Source organism: Lepidochelys kempii, chromosome 1, assembly GCF_965140265.1.
Source record: "Lepidochelys kempii isolate rLepKem1 chromosome 1, rLepKem1.hap2, whole genome shotgun sequence".
Classification (NCBI taxonomy): Eukaryota; Metazoa; Chordata; order Testudines; family Cheloniidae; genus Lepidochelys; species Lepidochelys kempii.
In genome coordinates, this window is record NC_133256.1 from 12,565,808 (window position 1) to 12,585,517 (window position 19,710).

A 19,710-nucleotide genomic window follows, 5' to 3' on the forward strand; every position below is an offset into this window, starting at 1 on the left:
GGCACAAGGACATCGGAATCAAGGCCGCCGCAGAAAGCGCTACAAGGACAGCATCAAGAACAGCGCACTCTTTGGTGCAATAAAACCTGATAATCTTGAAGTCTGCATTAAATAGATCAGCATGGTGACACACAGCACTCAGAACTTTCCAAGCCTTTGAAGAGGACAGAAATAATCAACTGGTAGCTGCCAGAGAAAAGCGACATACCACTGCTATAGCTACCAAGATGCTCACCAATGACTTTGTCTGCCCAATCTGCTCAGGAGCATGTGTGTCACGCTTTGGACTTCAGAGTCACTCCAGAACCCACAAGGGGAGAGCGTGAAAACGTCATCGTCAAAGTGACGAAATACGCACACGCACCATTGTGGTATCTAAGCACCAAACATTCATAATGTGAATTGATGCAGTCTGAGTGACCCTAAAAACTAGGCATTTATATACAGAGATCATCTTCAAAGTGCTCTGATTAGTTCTCCAGCATCCGTCACAGTTAAGTAAATGCTCCTCTTCACCCCTCCCTCCCCACCTTAAGGATGTCAAAACTGAGGCAGAGAGTGTAAGGGACTTGCCCAAAGCCATAAGGAGTACTTGATTGGCTCCTAGGCAATAAAGTCATCACCTTTACTATGGCCTATTAAATATTGTGCATTGGGAACTCTGGTACAGAAACTGCCACGGCAGGTCCATCTAATTCTATATTCTGCCTCTGGTAGTGGCCTATGCTGTATACTTCAGAGATGAGCAAAAGAAAAATCTCATAATAGAAGATGTGTAATGCTACTCCATGGCTTGTTCCTGACCCCAGGCAAGTGACCAGGTTGTGCCCCAAGTGAGGGTTGAGAGCTCTTAGGCTGCATATGATCTTTGTTCTTCAAACTGAACTGCACTGTCTTAGACGGACAATGATAGACCCCTTCTGATCCGCATACAGCGTGGGTACTGGTGAATGAATAGACACTTTGCTCATTAATAAAATATTTTACCCTCCTAGAACACTTTAGATCGGAGGCTCTCCAAGCACTTTGCAGACATGAATGAGCTTAGCCTCTCCAACATGACTGTGAAGCTGGTAGGGAAGCATTGTCCTAGTTTGATGGATGGGAAACTGAGGCATGGACTGCTCGAGTTGCCACAGAAGGGTTCTGTGGCAGAGCTGGGACTATAATCCTGATTTCCTTAACTCTGTTTGGTGTCTTTTCATTACCATGTTTCCTCCCCGTCATGAACACAGCTGTGACCTACATAGCCTTCCCAAGGGCGAAGAAAGAGACAAAGGCTGGCTGGCTCAACAGAGGAACTTCTCTAAGGGCAGGTCTACACTACAGAGCGGATTGATGCTCTGAGATTGATCCACCAGCGGTCAATTTAGCGTCTAGTAAAGACCCGCCAAATGGACTGCAGATCACTCTCCAGTTGACCCCTGTACTCTACCCCCGATGAGAAGAGTAAGATAAGTCGACAGGAGATTTTGTCCTGTCAACCCCCCGGGGTGTAGACACCGCAGTAACTTGACCTAAGGTACGTCGACTCCAGCTACATTATTCACATAGCTGGAGTTGCGTAGCATAGGTCGACTTACCATGGTCGTGTAGACATGCCTAAGCTTTGATCCGCAATAGACAAGCGCCAAGGCCAGGTCTTCATGGTTGATGCCTTCTTATCAATGGAATTTGTGCCAGCAAATATGACCTGTCAGATACCGATACATTTGATCAAATATTTATTATCCGACCCCTCAGAGAGACCAGCTTATACACACTTCCACGTTACTGGGGGAGTGGCAGTGACCCCCTCTATTTAGGCTGCTTAACACTTTTCCCATAATGAAGTGTGAAGAATTAAGTGCCCTAGTGTCTCCATAGTTTGCACCAGGACTTTGAAATTGGGCAGGGAGCTAGCCCTGGGGTCAGCGAGGTGTGTGGTGTTCCCCCCCCCCCGCCCCCACCCCCCTAGGCCGAATGTAAATAATGTTCATATTTGGCTGTATTCGGATCTGCCACCTCCCATCCTTCCTCCGCTCATTGCAGTGTGTTTTTGGCTTGTTGCTCCCAAACCCTCAACCGTCTATTAGCACTGCACATGCGCCGCTCCAGCATCTTCCGTCCGTGTGCCACGCTCGTCGCGTCGCTGAGCAGGTCCCGGGCACAAGTGGTGCTGCTGCATTTTGTGCACTGAAGGAGGCAGGCCTCTGGGGATGAAGTATTGTGTAACTTAGAAACTAACCAATTTATTGGAGCATGAGCTTTTGTGAGCTACAGCTCACTTCATCGGATGCATAGAATGGAACATATAGTAAGGGGGGTGTGTGTGTGTTGCAGTCTGTTTGGCCAAACCGGACAGTCTACGCAAAAGAATAAATGGACACAAATCTGACATAGGGAATCATAACATTCAAAAACCGGTGGGAGAACACTTCAACCTCTCTGGCCACTCAGTAAAAGATTTACGGGTGGCAATTTTGCAACAGAAAAGCTTCAAAAACAGACTCCAGAGAGAAACTGCTGAGCTTGAATTAATATGCAAACTAGATCCTCTTAACTTGGGTTTGAATAGAGACTGGGAGTGGCTGGGTCATTACACATATTGAATCTATTTCCTTAAGTATCCTCACACCTTCTTGTCAACTGTCTAAATGGGCCATCTTGATTATCATTACGAAAGTTTTTTTACTCCTGCTGATAATAGCTCATCTTAACTAATTAGTCTCTAACAGTTTGTATGGCAACTTCCAACTTATCTGTGTGTCTGTCTGTCTATTTATCTTACTATATGTTCCATTCTATGCATCCGATGAAGTGAGCTGTAGCTCACGAAAGCTCATGCTCAAATAAATTGGTTAGTCTCTAAGGTGCCACAAGTCCACCTGTTCTTTTTGCGGATACAGACTAACACGGCTGCTACTCTGAAACCTGTGATTGTGTAACTATGTAGTTTAAAACGTGCAGGCCAGGTCCTCAGCTGCTATAAATCGGTGCTGCTCCTTTGACTTTTTTTGGTATGTAATTTCTATAGTACCTCTTGCTGTAACAATTAGATGCTTTAAATAAAATATTTTAAAAAATAACCAAAACCCTACAGTGCCTATGGTGTCTATAAGTGGTGGCACAAAACTAAAAACACAGCTACTGTAACTTGCCAACATGTCTTACACTGAGACAATCTATATAGCTTATCAAAGAGAAGGTGCTGGTAATAACTGATAAGTACCTATGTGCAACAGAGCTCTGTAACTGAGCAGACTAAAGGGTAACAAGGTCCAATAGTTAGAAGTTGTGGCTTATTAATAGCTTGATTCCCCCACCCCACCCCCAGCTTTAACTTTTTTACAGTAATCTGGGGGAAGGAAATGGAAAACTCTCCATCACTTGAAGTCTTTAAATTGAGACACTGGATGTCTTTCTAAAAGATGCCCTCTAATACAAATAATATAAAAAAAAATAATTCGGCCACAAGCCACCTGGTTTGATAGTTTTCACGTCTGTCACAGGGAAGAGTAACTCCTTCCACTGCAGGAAGGGCTGGTTGAAATTTTCTGACCGGCTCTGCAGCAGGTCGGAACAGATGGTCACAGAGGTTCTTTCTGACCTTAAAATCGACCCTCCTGCCCGCTGCCTGAGTGGTGGAAGGGGGACATCCATACTGGCAGCAGCACCTACAACTTCTACCAACCTTCTGTTCGCCGAGCAGTGGCTTGGTAGCACGTGTGTCAATCAAGCTCCTAGAACGGTCAGTCAGTCAACTCCTTCCTCGTCTTTCTGGCCTCCATTTGCAAATGCCGTTTTTTTTTGTTTTTTTTTTTGAGGCCTGGCGCCTTTATGAGTCATAAGTCAGGACCAGACTTTCTAACAATTGTGCCTGTCAATTATTTCCTCAAGATCTAGGCAGAAGTTTCCAAGTGTCCACTAATTTTAGTGCGTTTGGGTGTCAGAGTGAGATGCCTATAAATATACAGGGAAGTGGGGGAAGAATATTCCCCCTCAACTGAGGGTAGGTGCATGGGTATGGCAGTGCCATTGGGGATAAGATGTCTTGTAGGAGGACAGCAATGTCCAGTGTGCTCGCGCGCTCTCCCTCTCTCAACTCCCTTGTCACCTGCTCAGCTGCACACACCAAGCTGGCTCTGCAGGCTAGCTAGGGAAATGGTAAAGGAAAGGCCGTTTCCCTCCAGCAGGCAGAAGATGGCGGGGCGGGAGGGCATGAGATTCTGGCTTCGAGCAGGTGGAGGATGTTGGGGTGGCAGGGAATCTTCTGTCACTTCTCAAAGCTTAAGGGGAGGAGGTACTGGTGGGAAGGGGTGAGGCTGGGTCAGAAGGGGAGCCAGGGAGTGGGGGAAACTTGGGAAGGTGCGGAGCGAGAGCTTTAGGGGAGAGGATGGGAGCTGAGGAATTGAGGGAGGAAGATGCAGGAAATTCAAGGTGGGGCAACAGGGTCAGGACATCTTCTTGTCCCCCTTCAACTTTGGGGCCAGCATGACCCCACTTACTGGAAGGGCCTGATCTGCAGAGGTGCTGAGCACCTGCAGTTCCCAGTTGACTGCTTGGCACCCCCAAAGATGTGTCCCTGAATTCTGTGTTTGGGGAATGTCGGCTTGTGTAACCCAGTTGGAATTGGAGATCATTGGTATAGCAAGCGTGTCTCTTGGCTGCCCCGACATCCATCCTGTGACATCCCAGTGTTGAGATCTTCAGAGCAGCGCAGGGGAATGTAACCCTATGTATTCCATTAATTTTAATGGTTAACTGCCCTGCGCTGCTTTGAAAACCTCCACCTGTGTGTTTTATTGATCAGAATTGTTAATGTGTAACATTGCTCCTGTAGCAACGGCTCCTGCTTTTGAAAGTATTTCAGTTTGGGGTGCCTTGGCAATGTTATACTGCTTGGACACTGTCTCTTTATCCAGTCCCAGGAGGTGAGGGGTTAGGCCCAAAGCATTTATTGCTAATGCAGCTTTGTGTGGGCTTGTGAGGTAAACCTGTACAGCTTTTTCCTGCTAGGTGAACTAACTGCTTTTTATTTGCCAAGTCCTAACTAATCTCAAGGCCTGTATCTACGTTAAAGAATAAACTGTGTGCTTAAACTGGTTCAAGTGTGTCCACACTAGTTATGCTGAAATGGTGTGGGAATGGTTATAGGCGTGGTCCATGTCCGTACTAGTACTGTTCTAAATTGCTTTGGTTGTAATGCTCTCTGGTGACTCAATTCATAGTTTGACAAGCATCTTGAAAGCAGTGGATTTGGAGAGATTTCAGTAGGGTACAGATGCATAAAGAGATAAGTAGTCCAGGCCTATTTGAACCATTCCAGCTTGTCTATGTCTAGGTTCACAGTGTAAGGCCTGGTCTACACGGGGGGAGGTGAACTAAGTCGGTCTAAGTCACACAACTTCAGCTATGAAAATAGCGTAGCTGCAGTCGACGTACTTAGAGCTACTTACCGTGGTGTCTTCATTGCGGTAGATCAACTGCTGACGCTCCCCCATCGACTCTGTGTACGCTTCTCGCTCCGGTGGAGTACCGGAGTCGATGGGACAGCGCTAGGTGGTCAATTTTATCACGTTTTCACTAGACACGATAAATCGACCCCCGCTGGATTGATCGCTCCAGAGATAAGTGTAGACATGCCCTAAGAGTTGAGATTGACGTGGTTTTTAAACGTGCTGAATACCTAATCTATTTAAACCAGTTCTTGAGATACAGTAAACTTCTCTAGTGGTAGACAAAGCAAAGGTTCTCTGGCTGACTAATGTTTAACACAGATGAGAAAGCTCTCTCCCTTACTCTGCATTTGGTGTCTGACTTTAGATGCAACAGGCAAGATGCAAAAGGAACCTTCAGGGTCTAAACTCGTGTTGTGGCAGGTAAATGGATGAAACAGCTGAGTTTAAACTATAACTGACTGGAAAATGGAATTTTCATCCCGTGGGAAACGCTCACGTTTTGAAATTTCGTCCTGAACTGGTATTAAAAAGTAAAAATTACAAGATATTCTGTGGAACATAAATTCCAAATGTTTTTCAATTCAGAAACATTGAAACCACCTTAACAAAAACATTTTGTTTTGATGTCGTAATATGTTTTTCTGGATAAAGTTGAAAAACTGTACAGTAAAAATGAATTGCCTTGTGCTAGTTCTGAACCGTTTCAAATTTTTTCCATCAAATTAAGTCAAAATCAGTGCACGCCTGCGAAACTTTTAGATTTTGATGACTCAGCATATTCTGATAAGTATTCCATCAATTCTTTGGTCTAGCTCTAGCTTAAACCATCCCATCAGCCTTTCGAGTTTTGTAAAGAGGGAAACGTTACCTTTTCTGTCGTAAAAAATTTCTCATGGCACTTTGCTCAGAAACAGCTGAAGTTTGATAGCTGAAATGTGGCGTTTAAATAGTCTGCAGTGAAGACAGATGCTTTTTGTTAGATGCCAAACTTAGTTGCTTTAACACCGAGCAAAGTTTAGGTCTGTACGAAAATTGCAAAGTCTGTAACCATCTGTTATTAAAATGATTTTGCAATTTGAAATCTTAACGCCTGTTCTGAGTGACCTCGACCAGAAGCTTGGAATGGGTGATAGGAAATGGATCACTTGATGATTACCTGTTCTGTTCATTTCCTCTGGGGCACCTGGCATTGGCCACTGTCGGAAGACAGGATACTGGGCTAGATGGACCCAGTATGGCCATTCTTATGTTCAGTAGCTCCATTCTAATTACCACTGCTCACAAGGAGTGAGCTGGAAGCAGCTGATGTCCAAGAAGTTTATCATCAAAATTGCAATCTGTCAGGCATATCATACAGGGTCACCATCACGTGAGCCACTGCAGCAGTTTCACCAGAGTGTGTTCCAGTTCCCCCGCTGGTTGTTAGAAGTGGCTATGCCATTTGTGGAGCACTTGTGGCACCTTAGAGACTAACCAATTTATTTGAGCATGAGCTTTCGTGAGCTACAGCTCACTTCATCGGATGCATACCGTGGAAACTGCAGCAGACTTTATATACACACAGAGAATATGAAACAATACCTCCTCCCACCCCACTGTCCTGCTGGTAATAGCTTATCTAAAGTGATCATCAGGTTGGGCCATTTCCAGCACAAATCCAGGTTTTCTCACCCTCCACCCCCCCCCCCCCACAAATTCACTCTCCTGCTGGTGATAGCCCATCCAAAGTGATAACTCTTTACACAATGTGCATGATAATCAAGTTGGGCTATTTCCTGCACAAATCCAGGTTTTCTCACATCCCCCCCACCCCCATACACACACAAACTCACTCTCCTGCTGGTAATAGCTCATCCAAACTGACCACTCTCCAAGTTTAAATCCAAGTTAAACCAGAACATCTGGGGGGGGGGGGGGTAGGAAAAAACAAGAGGAAATAGGCTACCTTGCATCATGACTTAGCCACTCCCAGTCTCTATTTAAGCCTAAATTAATAGTATCCAATTTGCAAATGAATTCCAATTCAGCAGTTTCTTGCTGGAGTCTGGATTTGAAGTTTTTTTGTTTTAAGATAGCGACCTTCATGTCTGTGATTGCGTGACCAGAGAGATTGAAGTGTTCTCCGACTGGTTTATGAATGTTATAATTCTTGACATCTGATTTGTGTCCATTTATTCTTTTACGTAAAGACTGTCCAGTTTGACCAATGTACATGGCAGAGGGGCATTGCTGGCACATGATGGCATATATCACATTGGTGGATGTGCAGGTGAACGAGCCTCTGATAGTGTGGCTGATGTTATTAGGCCCTGTGATGGTGTCCCCTGAATAGATATGTGGGCACAATTGGCAACGGGCTTTGTTGCAAGGATAAGTTCCTGGGTTAGTGGTTCTGTTGTGTGGTATGTGGTTGTTGGTGAGTATTTGCTTCAGGTTGCGGGGCTGTCTGTAGGCAAGGACTGGCCTGTCTCCCAAGATTTGTGAGAGTGTTGGGTCATCCTTTAGGATAGGTTGTAGATCCTTAATAATGCGTTGGAGGGGTTTTAGTTGGGGGCTGAAGGTGACGGCTAGTGGCGTTCTGTTATTTTCTTTGTTAGGCCTGTCCTGTAGTAGGTAACTTCTGGGAACTCTTCTGGCTCTATCAATCTGTTTCTTTACTTCTGCAGGTGGGTATTGTAGTTGTAAGAAAGCTTGACAGAGATCTTGTAGGTGTTTGTCTCTGTCTGAGGGGTTGGAGCAAATGTGGTTGTATCGCAGAGCTTGGCTGTAGACGATGGATCGTGTGGTGTGGTCAGGGTGAAAGCTGGAGGCATGCAGGTAGGAATAGCGGTCAGTAGGTTTCCGGTATAGGGTGGTGTTTATGTGACCATTGTTTATTAGCACTGTAGTGTCCAGGAAGTGGATCTCTTGTGTGGACTGGACCAGGCTGAGGTTGGTGGTGGGATGGAAATTGTTGAAATCATGGTGGAATTCCTCAAGGGCTTCTTTTCCATGGGTCCAGATGATGAAGATGTCATCAATATAGCGCAAGTAGAGTAGGGGCTTTAGGGGACGAGAGCTGAGGAAGCGTTGTTCTAAATCAGCCATAAAAATGTTGGCATACTGTGGGGCCATGCGGGTACCCATAGCAGTGCCGCTGATCTGAAGGTATACATTGTCCCCAAATGTGAAATAGTTATGGGTAAGGACAAAGTCACAAAGTTCAGCCACCAGGTTAGCCATGACATTATCGGGGATAGTGTTCTTGACGGCTTGTAGTCCATCTTTGTGTGGAATGTTGGTATAGAGGGCTTCTACATCCATAGTGGCCAGGATGGTGTTATCAGGAAGATCACCGATGGATTGAAGTTTCCTCAGGAAGTCAGTGGTGTCTCGAAGGTAGCTGGGAGTGCTGGTAGCGTAGGGTCTGAGGAGGGAGTCTACATAGCCAGACAATCCTGCTGTCAGGGTGCCAATGCCTGAGATGATGGGGGCGCCCAGGATTTCCAGGTTTATGGATCTTGGGTAGTAGATAGAATATCCCAGGTCGGGGTTCCAGGGGTGTGTCTGTGCGGATTTGATCTTGTGCTTTTTCAGGAAGTTTCTTGAGCAAATGCTGTAGTTGCTTTTGGTAACTCTCAGTGGGATCATAGGGAAGGTCGCTATCTTAAAACAAAAAAACTTCAAATCCAGACTCCAGCGAGAAACTGCTGAATTGGAATTCATTTGCAAATTGGATACTATTAATTTAGGCTTAAATAGAGACTGGGAGTGGCTAAGTCATTATGCAAGGTAGCCTATTTCCTTTTGTTTTTTCCTACCCCCCCCCCCCAGATGTTCTGGTTTAACTTGGATTTAAACTTGGAGAGTGGTCAGTTTGGATGAGCTATTACCAGCAGGAGAGTGAGTTTGTGTGTGTATGGGGGTGGGGGGGATGTGAGAGAACCTGGATTTGTGCAGGAAATAGCCCAACTTGATTATCATGCACATTGTGTAAAGAGTTATCACTTTGGATGGGCTATCACCAGCAGGAGAGTGAATTTGTGTGTGGGGGTGGAGGGTGAGAAAACCTGGATTTGTGCTGGAAATGGCCCAACCTGATGATCACTTTAGATAAGCTATTACCAGCAGGACAGTGGGGTGGGAGGAGGTATTGTTTCATATTCTCTGTGTGTATATAAAGTCTGCTGCAGTTTCCACAGTATGCATCCGATGAAGTGAGCTGTAGCTCACAAAAGCTCATGCTCAAATAAATTGGTTAGTCTCTAAGGTGCCACAAGTACTCCTTTTCTTTTTGCGAATACAGACTAACACGGCTGTTACTCTGAAATTTGTGGAGCAGGCAGTCAAAAGCGATGATCTCTGAGCTGGGTGGAGTAGCCTGGTAAATCTGGCCTCCTGCACTCCCCGCACCAGTTTTTACGGGCACTTTCTGTATGAGTTCAGAGCAAATCTGAATGAGCTCTTTGTGCAGGTGTATTCCTAGGTAATGGGAGCTCCTCCAATTCAGGAATTAATACTTGACAATAGGCTTGGCAAGCCAGTCCATTGACTGCCTAGTCTACCACTGTCAAATATTCCAGCAAGAATGCCCTGATGTGGATGGGAGCTAGCTTTTTGATAGGAACATGGGGCCATGAAGATGCCCAAAGATGTGGCCCACTGCCTACCTAGCATAATGAATTTTAAAATGACTTTTCTTTTATAGTTGCTGTTTGTTTTATTTCTGTTTAACTTCATTTTTCTTTTCGTTTTTGTAACTGTTCAGTCATGAATAGCATTGACATGGAAATGCGAACCTAATATTGCTAAAAAGATCATTCTTTCCATTTTTTAAAAAAACTTCACTTCATTGTGTTTCACATTTTTCTGAGTTTAAAATAACTCTGTTAAGTAACTTTGTTTTTGTAATTAGGCATAAGTATCTTTTTAGGGCTAGGCCAAGTGAAAACCATAAAGTCTTTCTCCTTTTTTGTTACTGTTCTAAAAAATCAATGCGTTAAAATATTTGACCATTTTTGACCAAAGTCTGACCAGTCAATTGCACCATTATTTTTGGACAGGTCAGCTGCCCAAACCTATGTCAACAATACGGTACATAACTGAACCCTGTTGATTGCACCTGCCCTGGATGCATATTCACACAGCACTTTCTAAACTCCCAGAGCTTTCTCCCAGCATGCACTAAACACTGTGCAAACCTGAGATGGAGTCTCTGGAAGCAGTCTCTTTATTTGGTAGCTTCAAATTCTTGGTCTGTAATCTGGAGGTGACGTGCCCAGGGTGTTAGGATATAGATATTCAGGCCTGTCTGCAAAGGTCTGTACTTTAAGAATTTAGGGGTGTTCTTATCACTTGGCTAGTTCTGGAGGTATAAAAGAATCAAAATCACTGTCTGCTGGTGTAAGGGCCTTCTCTTACTGTGGCAGTTTGAGGCCCTGTTCTTAGGCTAAGGCCTTTGGCTAAGCAGCAGAGGCAGCCATAAGCTGGGAAGCGAACAGTCACATCCTCACATTCCAAACTAGTCACATTGAAATAAGGTGCTATTGGGCTGTCAGGCACTATCAGGACAGGATTATATTCCTATCACCTCCAGAGAAAGGGAAGTGCCTAGAAAATGTAAAAGGAAACTTAGTTTGATAGCATCCTGTCTGGCAAGAACTCACTTATCAATAGTTGGGATGTGAAATCCTCACTTCTGTATTGTTTTGTCATTATAGTTCCCACTTTGCTATTGTTTGTCTGTATAATCTCTGTCTGGTTCTGTGATTGTTTCTGTCTGCTGTCTAATTAATTTTGCTGGGTGTAAGCTAATTAAGGTGGTGGGATATAATTGGTTAGCTAATCATGTTACAATATGTTAGGATTGGTTAGTTAAATTTCAGTAGAATGATTGGTTAAGGTATAGCTAAGAATAATACTATATAAATTAGGGGCAAACAGGAAGTAAGTTGGGATTTGAAAATAAGGAAAAAGGAACTTGTATTTAAGCTTGCTGGAAGTTCACCCCAATAAACATCGAATTGTTTGCACCTTCGGACTTCGGGTATTGTTGCTCTCTGTTCATGCGAGAAGGACCAGGGAAGTGGGAGAGTGAAGGAATAAGCTCTCTAACACAAGGCTTTATAACAACCCAGATTTTTAATCATACGCAGTGGTGCTGTAGCCCTGCTAGTCCCAGGATATTAGGGAGACAAGGTGGGTGAGGTAATATCTTTTATTGGACCAACTTCTGTTGGTGAGAGATCTGAAGAAGAGCTCCGTGTAGCTCGAAAGCTTGTCTCTTGAACAGAAGTTGGTCCAATAAAAGATATTACCTCCCCCACCTTAAGTCTCAGATTTTTGTAATGCAGTCCACAAATACCTACTATGTTACAAATATCCTCTTACTGACTGAACATCTTATCTTTTTGCCCTTTCACTACCTATGCTATTTAGGCCGTTTTCATTGTGTTGCTAAGAAGTAGTCTGTTTCACTTGTAACTAGTAAACTTTTCTTTGCAGCGTGTGACGTACAGGAGCGTCTCAATGGTGGTACTGTAAATCTTGTTGGGGGGAGTGATTAAGAAAACAAAACCCTGTCTTAATGGTTTTTAAGAAAGTATCCTGGAAATGCTTCTACTGGCATCAAATTTTGGAATAAAGTGCTAGGCCAGATTTGATATGACAGTGTCACTTTAATTCAGGCTTAATTTCCAGTGCTGTTAGTTGAAACTTATGGCCAGTCCAAGCAATTTACATAATATTGTGCCTTTTGGGTTGCAGTTGGCACACAGCAAAATTTTTTGGTAGAGTTCTCCAGAAATCCCCTGATCACACCACAGGCTCCTAACTCTTTGTGGTAATGGCATTATTGGGTGTGGGGTTTGGGTTTTTTTAATGTCTAACAGCATTTTGTTATTGCTTCCTGTGTGAGAGTCAAAATAAGACACAATTTCCTGTCTGATTCAGTGTCACCAATGAGCCTTTCATTAACCTGACTAAGCACAGTATCACAGTTTAGTCTTCTGAAATTAGATCGTAGATCACAGAATATCAGGGTTGGAAGGGACCTCAGGAGGTCATCTAGTCCAACCCCCTGCTCAAAGCAGAACCAATCCCCAATTTTTGCCCCAGATCCCAAATGGCCCCCTCAAGAATTGAACTCACAACCCTGGGTATAGCAGGCCAATGCTCAAACCACTGAGCTATCCCTCCCCACAATGCTGAATTAGGGGATAATTTATGGGGAAGGACTTGCAGAATTGAATAATAATCCTATCCTAGCTGTAGAATTCTATATGGAGATTCATAAAAACCGGTAGAAAGGATAGAGAAGTTTGTTTTGCTCCTATAGAAACCTTATTGTTTTCATCCCTCTAAAATTAAGTAGTCAAGCATCTTCTCTTATGCAAAATACGCTCTCCAAGCACTCTAAGCTTGTGGGTGGGGGGAGTGGGGCGGTTTCTGACAATGTGTGTTTTCAGAACACTACTGGGAAACAAACACACGGTTCCTCTAAGTACTTGAGATCAAAGATTGGTTTTAGGTGACATAGACAGACTAGTCAAAACAAAGAGAGAGAAAAGCCCTGGAATATCTTCTTGGCCTTTTGTAAAGGCAGGAGGCAGGTTCTGTGTCTCGTCTAGTAGGCCATGATCCAGCAAAGTAATTAGGTACATGCGGTGTCCCCTTGAAGCCAGCGGGGCTAGGCATGCACTTAAGTCTCTTGCTGAATCAGCCTATAATGGGAAAGTTGTCTCCAACCTGAGCTACAGAGCAGCTACAATTGTTCCATAATGCCATAAGATAGGCATAGGGATGTAAGTATATGCTACAGGACATACAGGTACAACACAACAAAGTTATTTATTGTTGAACTATAGCATTCTCTCTACCCTGCTCCGCCCCCAGCCTTCTTGTAACTAACCATGGGATTGTAACACTACATTGAACTTGTATACCTATGGCCACATTCTGATCTCATTTTTGCAAACGTAAATTCAAATCAACTGCACGGGCATCCCTTTCTTTTGCCCTGATAAAACTGAGCTTGGAATCGGGCAAACAGGTGATGTGATGCTATATTTGCTCTTTGAAGTATGGCTCCCACATGAAAGGCATAGTCACAGCAACTCGCTAACAGCCGCATGAGACTTCTATCCACAGGAGTAAACATCCAGGTTATATTTAGATTTTAAAAGCCCAGAATGTGCTGTACAAAGTGACTGATATCCATGTCAGTGGCTGAGCAGAACCTCTCTAAAAACAGCCCATCATATTGTTGCTCTTTTAATGACACTCGTGCCCAAATGAAATGAGCCCCTTCAGAGAGAAATAGGTGATAAAACAATAGCACATCCTAGTTTAGCGTAAGGGAGCTATGCAATGCAGTATGAATGCCCCCAGGGTTCTTATTTAGCTTCCATGATAGTAATGGAACAGCTGGCTTTGGTTCCAGGGTGAACCAAACCATGCTAGGATGCACATCCGTGGAGTGAATTGGAAAGCGCAATTTATGGCATATGGCCATATGGCACATGGGATGCATAAAGTTTTGAATTCTGCGGGGTGGTGAGCTGCTAAGTGTGAAAACATCTAGATTCCTGGGCTACTCTGTGGTCTGACCAGAAATCCCTATCTGCCTAAGGTAATGGACTGTGTCTTGTAACTACTCATCTCTGGATAGAAAATGCAGAGACAAAAACTGCAGAGACGAAGGTTATATATATATATCATATATATTATATATATATTTTTTTCTTTCTTTCTCAGCACTGGCTGCACAGTGGATCTGTCTACCTTAAGTCGCTCTGATTCCTTAAAGTTGTTCTGGCTGAAACTTTGACAGTACGGATAAGTCAACTCAAAGGTAAGCAAAAGAAACAGGATCAAGAAATTTTTCCCCCAGTGTCCCATAGTCCTGTTTCTAACTAGGTTAATTGCTACAGTGGCTTCTCCGTAATGTTGCTCTGCTCCTTTTAAAGAGCAACCTTTTATGCCGAGAAGTAACTGCTTGTCAGTGTTACGTCAATGACGTTTGCGTAACACCGACAGACCCTGGTCGTTGGTAGGCGGGATCCGACCTGGGAATTCTGGAGCCAAATGCTTGAGCTTCTGCTGCAGTGGTTCTCAAACTTTTGTACTGGTGACCCCTTTCACATAGCAAGCCTCTGAGTGTGACCCACGCCCCTTATAAATTAAAACCACTTTTTAATATATTTAACACTATTCTAAATGCTGGAGGCAAAGCCGGGTTTGGGGTGGAGGCAGACAGCTCACGACCCCCCATGTAATAACCTTGTGACCCCATGAGGGTCCTGACCCCCAGTTTGACCCCTGCTCTACTGCATGAGCTAAAAGCCACATGGACCTTAGCTGAGGCTGTAGCAAACTCATTAATCTCTAAGTGGCCTCTCTGCCGCTAGAGGGGACAGAGCACCACACCCAGGAGGTGTGTGAGTTACGTTTGCATAAGAATATATGATGTGTGGGGTGACAAAAGCCACCATAGTTGCTAATAAATCAGAAAATGATACTTTTATAAATATTTCTAATTCCCACCCAGAATCTTGCACTAACCAGAGGTGTGCATGTGTCTGTAGCAGGGGTGGGCAAACTTTTTGGCCCGAGGGCCACATCTGAGTATGGAAATTTTATGGCGGGCCATGAATGGGCCAAAAATGAGGAGTTCAGGGTGCTCTGGGTTGGGACCGAGGGGGTTCGGAAGGCAGGAGGGGGATTAGAGCTGGGGCAGGGGGGTTGGGGTGTGGGAGTGGGTCAGGGGTGCAGGCTCCGGGCAGCGCTTACCTCAAGCAGCTCCCAGAAGCATTGGCATGTCCCTGCTCCGGCTCCTACATGGAGGTGCGGCCAGGCAGCTCTGGGCACTGCCCCGTCCGCAGGTGCCACCCCTGCAGCTCCCATTGTCTGTGGTCCCCGGCCAATGGGAGCTGCAGGGGCAACGCTTGGGGCGGGAGCAGCGTGCGGCGCCCCCTGGCTACCCCTACGTGTAGGAGTTGGAGAGGGGACATGACACTGCTTCCGGGAGCCACGCGGAGTGGGGCAAGCCCCTGACCCTGCTCTCTGGCGGGAGCTCGAGGGCTGTATTAAAACGTTGGGAGGGCCAGATGTGGCCAGGGCTGTAGTTTTCCCAGCCCTGGTCTGTAGCGTAACCCCATGTTCTTATTGCTGCGCTAGTCCCTCCTTTTTCACTCCTCCCCTTCCTTATTCCCACTTGCCATATCTAAAACTAGACTGGAAATGCTTCAGGGTGCGGCGTGTGGGCCAGACCCTCCAATAGGGTAAATGAACTATTCTAGCTGTTGTAAATGTATCCTTCCTTCCTGACCTTTACCTTTTACCTTTCTTTTTTTTTAAACCTTTCTGGGGTGCAACTGATGTTTTAAATAATGGAAAAGGTGCTGATAGGATTTTTTTCACTTATCGAACAACTTAAACTTCGGGCTGAGATGAAGCATGGGAAGATTTGGCTCAATAGGACAATTTTTCCCCCCAGAAAGTTATGAGGCAATCAATGAAAGTTGTAGGGGCAGTTATATATATGTCAGCCTTAATTCTTGCTGTACATTTGCAACTAGGAAGTTTCTGCTCCAGGAATAGTCTATTATGACAGTAATGTCACTGGCTATCCTTAAAGCCATTTCTACTCTTCTGCACAACTCAAATTCAGCTTGGGGTCCAGCAGAAGACGATGAGCTCTTGTGTCTATGTGCTACATGTCATGGAATTGATTAGGCAGCATGACAGGGCAGGTGTGAAGCAGGATTGCCGGGGAAGGAACCATTCGTCTCTAAGCAAATACGTTTACTATTCTAGTGTAAATGGCAAAGAATGAGTGAAACTCAAATCCACTTTGTGTAATAGATATTACAGCTCATGGCTCCGTGGAAGGGTCTCCTCCTAAAGAATTTTGTACACTGTGGGACCCGGTTTCAGTCCTGGTGTAAACAGGCACCGAACATTTATTTCAGTGGAGTCGCACTGGTTTTCCCGAGACTGACTGTGGGACTTGGATTCCATTCTCTCGGACAGCTTGCCAAAAGGGGAAGCTATTTAGCTGCTGTATGGCAGGAGGTAGTGAAGGGACTAATACTCTGCCCTTTAGAGTGTCTGCCATCTGAAGGTCTTGTAGAACTTTGCAATTGTTCTAACTCTACCCCTGCCACTTACCCCTCTGTGTGGGTGATACCCGCCCATTTCTGGTTCACCAAGCCACTGTTCCTTCTTCGCTCCAATAATCCCCCCTCAAGGCTCTCTCCTTCAGTGCTGTCGACAAGGAGCAAGTTGATAGTGAACTATTTTGGGGGGGGGGAAAGAAAGCATATACCCAAATGTACCAGATAATCCTTCTCCTGGCCTACTGGAACTTGCAGTAAGAGGTAGAAGTTGACAGCAACTTGCAGCCTGTTCATTTTCCAATTTGCTTTTAACTTCTAAAGCACCCTGCTGACTTGTCTAGTGTTACCTTCGTTCGCCTCTGTCACTGGCTTGCCTAAGCCAGGGGGTGTCTCATGAGCTCACCTAGATTTCAGCAGCCTGGCCCATGTCTAGCTCAGGTTGGCCCATCTGGGCCTTCCATTCATAGAGTAAATCAGAGTCTCTTGGTGACCTAAGCGCAAAGTGTGGCCAGCAATGGGCCTTGACCCGGCCTGGCTTCTTGGGTTATGATAGAGAGAAAATCCATCTTTTCTCTCCTAGCTCACCCAGGAACTGCCACTTGATAGAAGTAGCCAGCCTTCTTATTTGGCCTGCTGGGCCTTCACTGGCTGCCACCTGCTCTCCCAGCCCTTCTAACTGTTGGAGGACCAAGTCTTGCTGGTTCTGTGTGCAGGTAACCCTGGGAGGCCTTTCTGGGCAACCCCAGAGGTCCCAAACTTTGTCCTTCTTTTTTTAAAGGGTCACTTTCTGGGGTGTGGTGCATCAAGGCAGCAGAGTCTCTGGCAGGGGGCAGCAAATGCCTGGAACACCGCATCCTACCCGAATGTTTCTTTTTATTGGTGCTAAACTGCGTGGGTTGGCCTTTCCTACCTCTGTTTAATACGGGGTATCTTACTATCTTAATATCTTACTATCCTCCTATTTGTAATACAGTAACACCGAGGAACCTCGATAAATGTCTTGTTGCGCTCGGCGTGGTGCAAACATAACCGAAGACCGTCCCTGCCCATAAGAGCTCACAGTTTAGGTGACCGGATACAGCATAAAAATGGGATGGTGGTGAGTTGCAGGGATGGTGTAACAATAAGATGAATGATCTTTTGCCTCAGTGACCTGCACTAAGGGGTATCCCTCCTAAAGAACCTCATGGATCTGTACTGTTTTCTCTCAGCCGGTTTGGTTCCTGAAGTTTTGACCTCTGGCCTGTGGTCAGCCAGAATGGAATCTACAAAGGCACTGGGCACAAGCATTGATGATTGAAGCTGCATGGCGAGGAGGCTGTTTGTTGGTTTGTATTTTTATTTTTTTTTGTTCGGTGTCTGCTTTGAAGAAGTCTCTGCTCCTGCTGATTCTGGGAGTAAGAGACCAGGAACTGGAAAAACTAACTTGTCCTTATCCCAGAACTGGATGGCTCTTGCTATCTCCCATACTGTAAGTGCCAGGGCAGGCCTTGCCACAGCTTAGGGGGAGGGCTCTGTGCGGCTCTTTCGCTTGTGGTTCCCCAACTCTTCTTTGGAGCCAGCGAGTCACTTCATTTCTTTTTAAATCTCACCTTCGAAATCCTCTTCGCTTTGGGAGCCATGCCCGGTAAAGCCTCCGACGGTCTCGATGAATGATACTACGTATTTTAAAAAGCATATTGTGAACAAGCGTGGCATGGATGTTTTCGAGAACCTGCCTGTCTGGAAGCGGGGCAGGTTTCAAGTGTGTTTATGTCCAAGTGCTAATGGAGAAGCCAGCAGAACAGACGGACAGCAGTCAGTGTGTTTTGTGGGTCTAATTTTAGTGCTGGCTGCTGCCCAAAATGGGTAGCTGGATCGGTGGGTTTCCCTCTCAGAGCCAGCCAAGATCTAGCCATCTAGTGAGTTGCAGTGACCTTAATGGGCCTCAGGTAGCCCCTTGCTTTTGTCAGATGACAAAGCTAGCATTGCTGGCCATGTCTCTAAGCGTGTTGGACAAATTAAGTCACTTTCTATTTGGGTAGTAGCTTGTGAAAGAAGCTCTCTTGAAATTGAGAGGAACTGATCCAACGCTAGGAGAAAGCTTTGCAAACTACGGCCAGCTCCTTACTGCGTCAAAGTGGTTGGCTCTGTTCCTCTATTTCGAGTTGAGTATTTCTGTAGAGTGCATGTATAAATCTGAGACTAATTATTTATTGCATGCAGTGTTGTGGCTGGCTGGTGGGTGGGTGGTTGCTAAGCACCAAGGATGTGCTTGTCCATTTTAAATATTTTTTTAATAGATCAGCAATCATCAGTTGAGAGTCAGTTTTTTTCCCCCCAATCCATATGTTAGTGTACTGCGAGAAAAAGGCATTGGGAACATGTAGAGAATTTTGAAACTTCACTCTGAAACTGCTACTAAAGGGTTCTGAAAGGAACCTTTCAATTGGTGCGTGTGGCAGTTACGGCTATGTAAGAACCGTACTATCTGCCAGCGGGCAAGAAGACTTGCATGATACTGTTGAAGAAGCTGCATATGTTGGGTTCAAATCCGTGGGTGAGAACACACGGCTTGAATAAGTGTTTGGTGACAACTGTGTTTCTCCCCCTTTTAAAGAACATAAAATCTTATTAAGCCATGAAAAGAAACTGGGAACAAGGAGAGAGATCTAGGTGATGACCCTACATCTGTCCCTTGAGGTGTTTAAGGGGGATGCTGTCGAGTCAAGCGGTTATAGGACCAAAAAGTAAGTGCTGTGTGAAAACGTCCTTGCCTAACTCCCAATGAATGGAAATGGGCACATGATGCCTGCCCCCTCTCCCCCCCCCCCAGCAAGATGTGGCATGTGTTGGTGTGAGGCTTTTTGGGAATAATGTTGGGAAAAGAGGAGGCTTTAACATACCCCACAGCATTGGTGCAATACTGCTGTAGTAACCCTCACCCTGGTACCAGGGCCGGCTCTAGGCACCAGCAAAACAAGCAGGTGCTTGGGGCAGCATGTTTCTAGGGGTGGCATGGCTGGCGCTGGCCATGCCGCCCCTAGACATGTGCCCCCGCCGCCCCAGCTCGCCTCTGCTCCGCCTCCGCCTCCTTCCCTGAGCGCACCACTGCCGCTCCGCTTCTCCTCCCCCCCCCCCCCCAGGCTCGCCACACGCGAAACAGCTGTTTGGCGCGGCAAGCCTGGGAGGGA

The 19,710-nt window shown here is 45.5% G+C and overlaps 1 protein-coding gene across 4 annotated transcripts in view; it reads left to right on the plus strand.

Moving 5' to 3' along the window:
• GDPD5 (glycerophosphodiester phosphodiesterase domain containing 5) overlaps positions 1-19,710 on the plus strand; it is a 340,619-nt gene that overhangs the window by 66,849 nt on the left and 254,060 nt on the right. For all 4 annotated transcript variants that reach the window (XM_073334875.1, XM_073334846.1, XM_073334855.1 and 1 more), the window contains exon 2: positions 14,175-14,271. The gene's annotated coding sequence lies outside the window, so the exon portion shown is untranslated. The remainder of the gene's footprint in view (positions 1-14,174; positions 14,272-19,710) is intronic.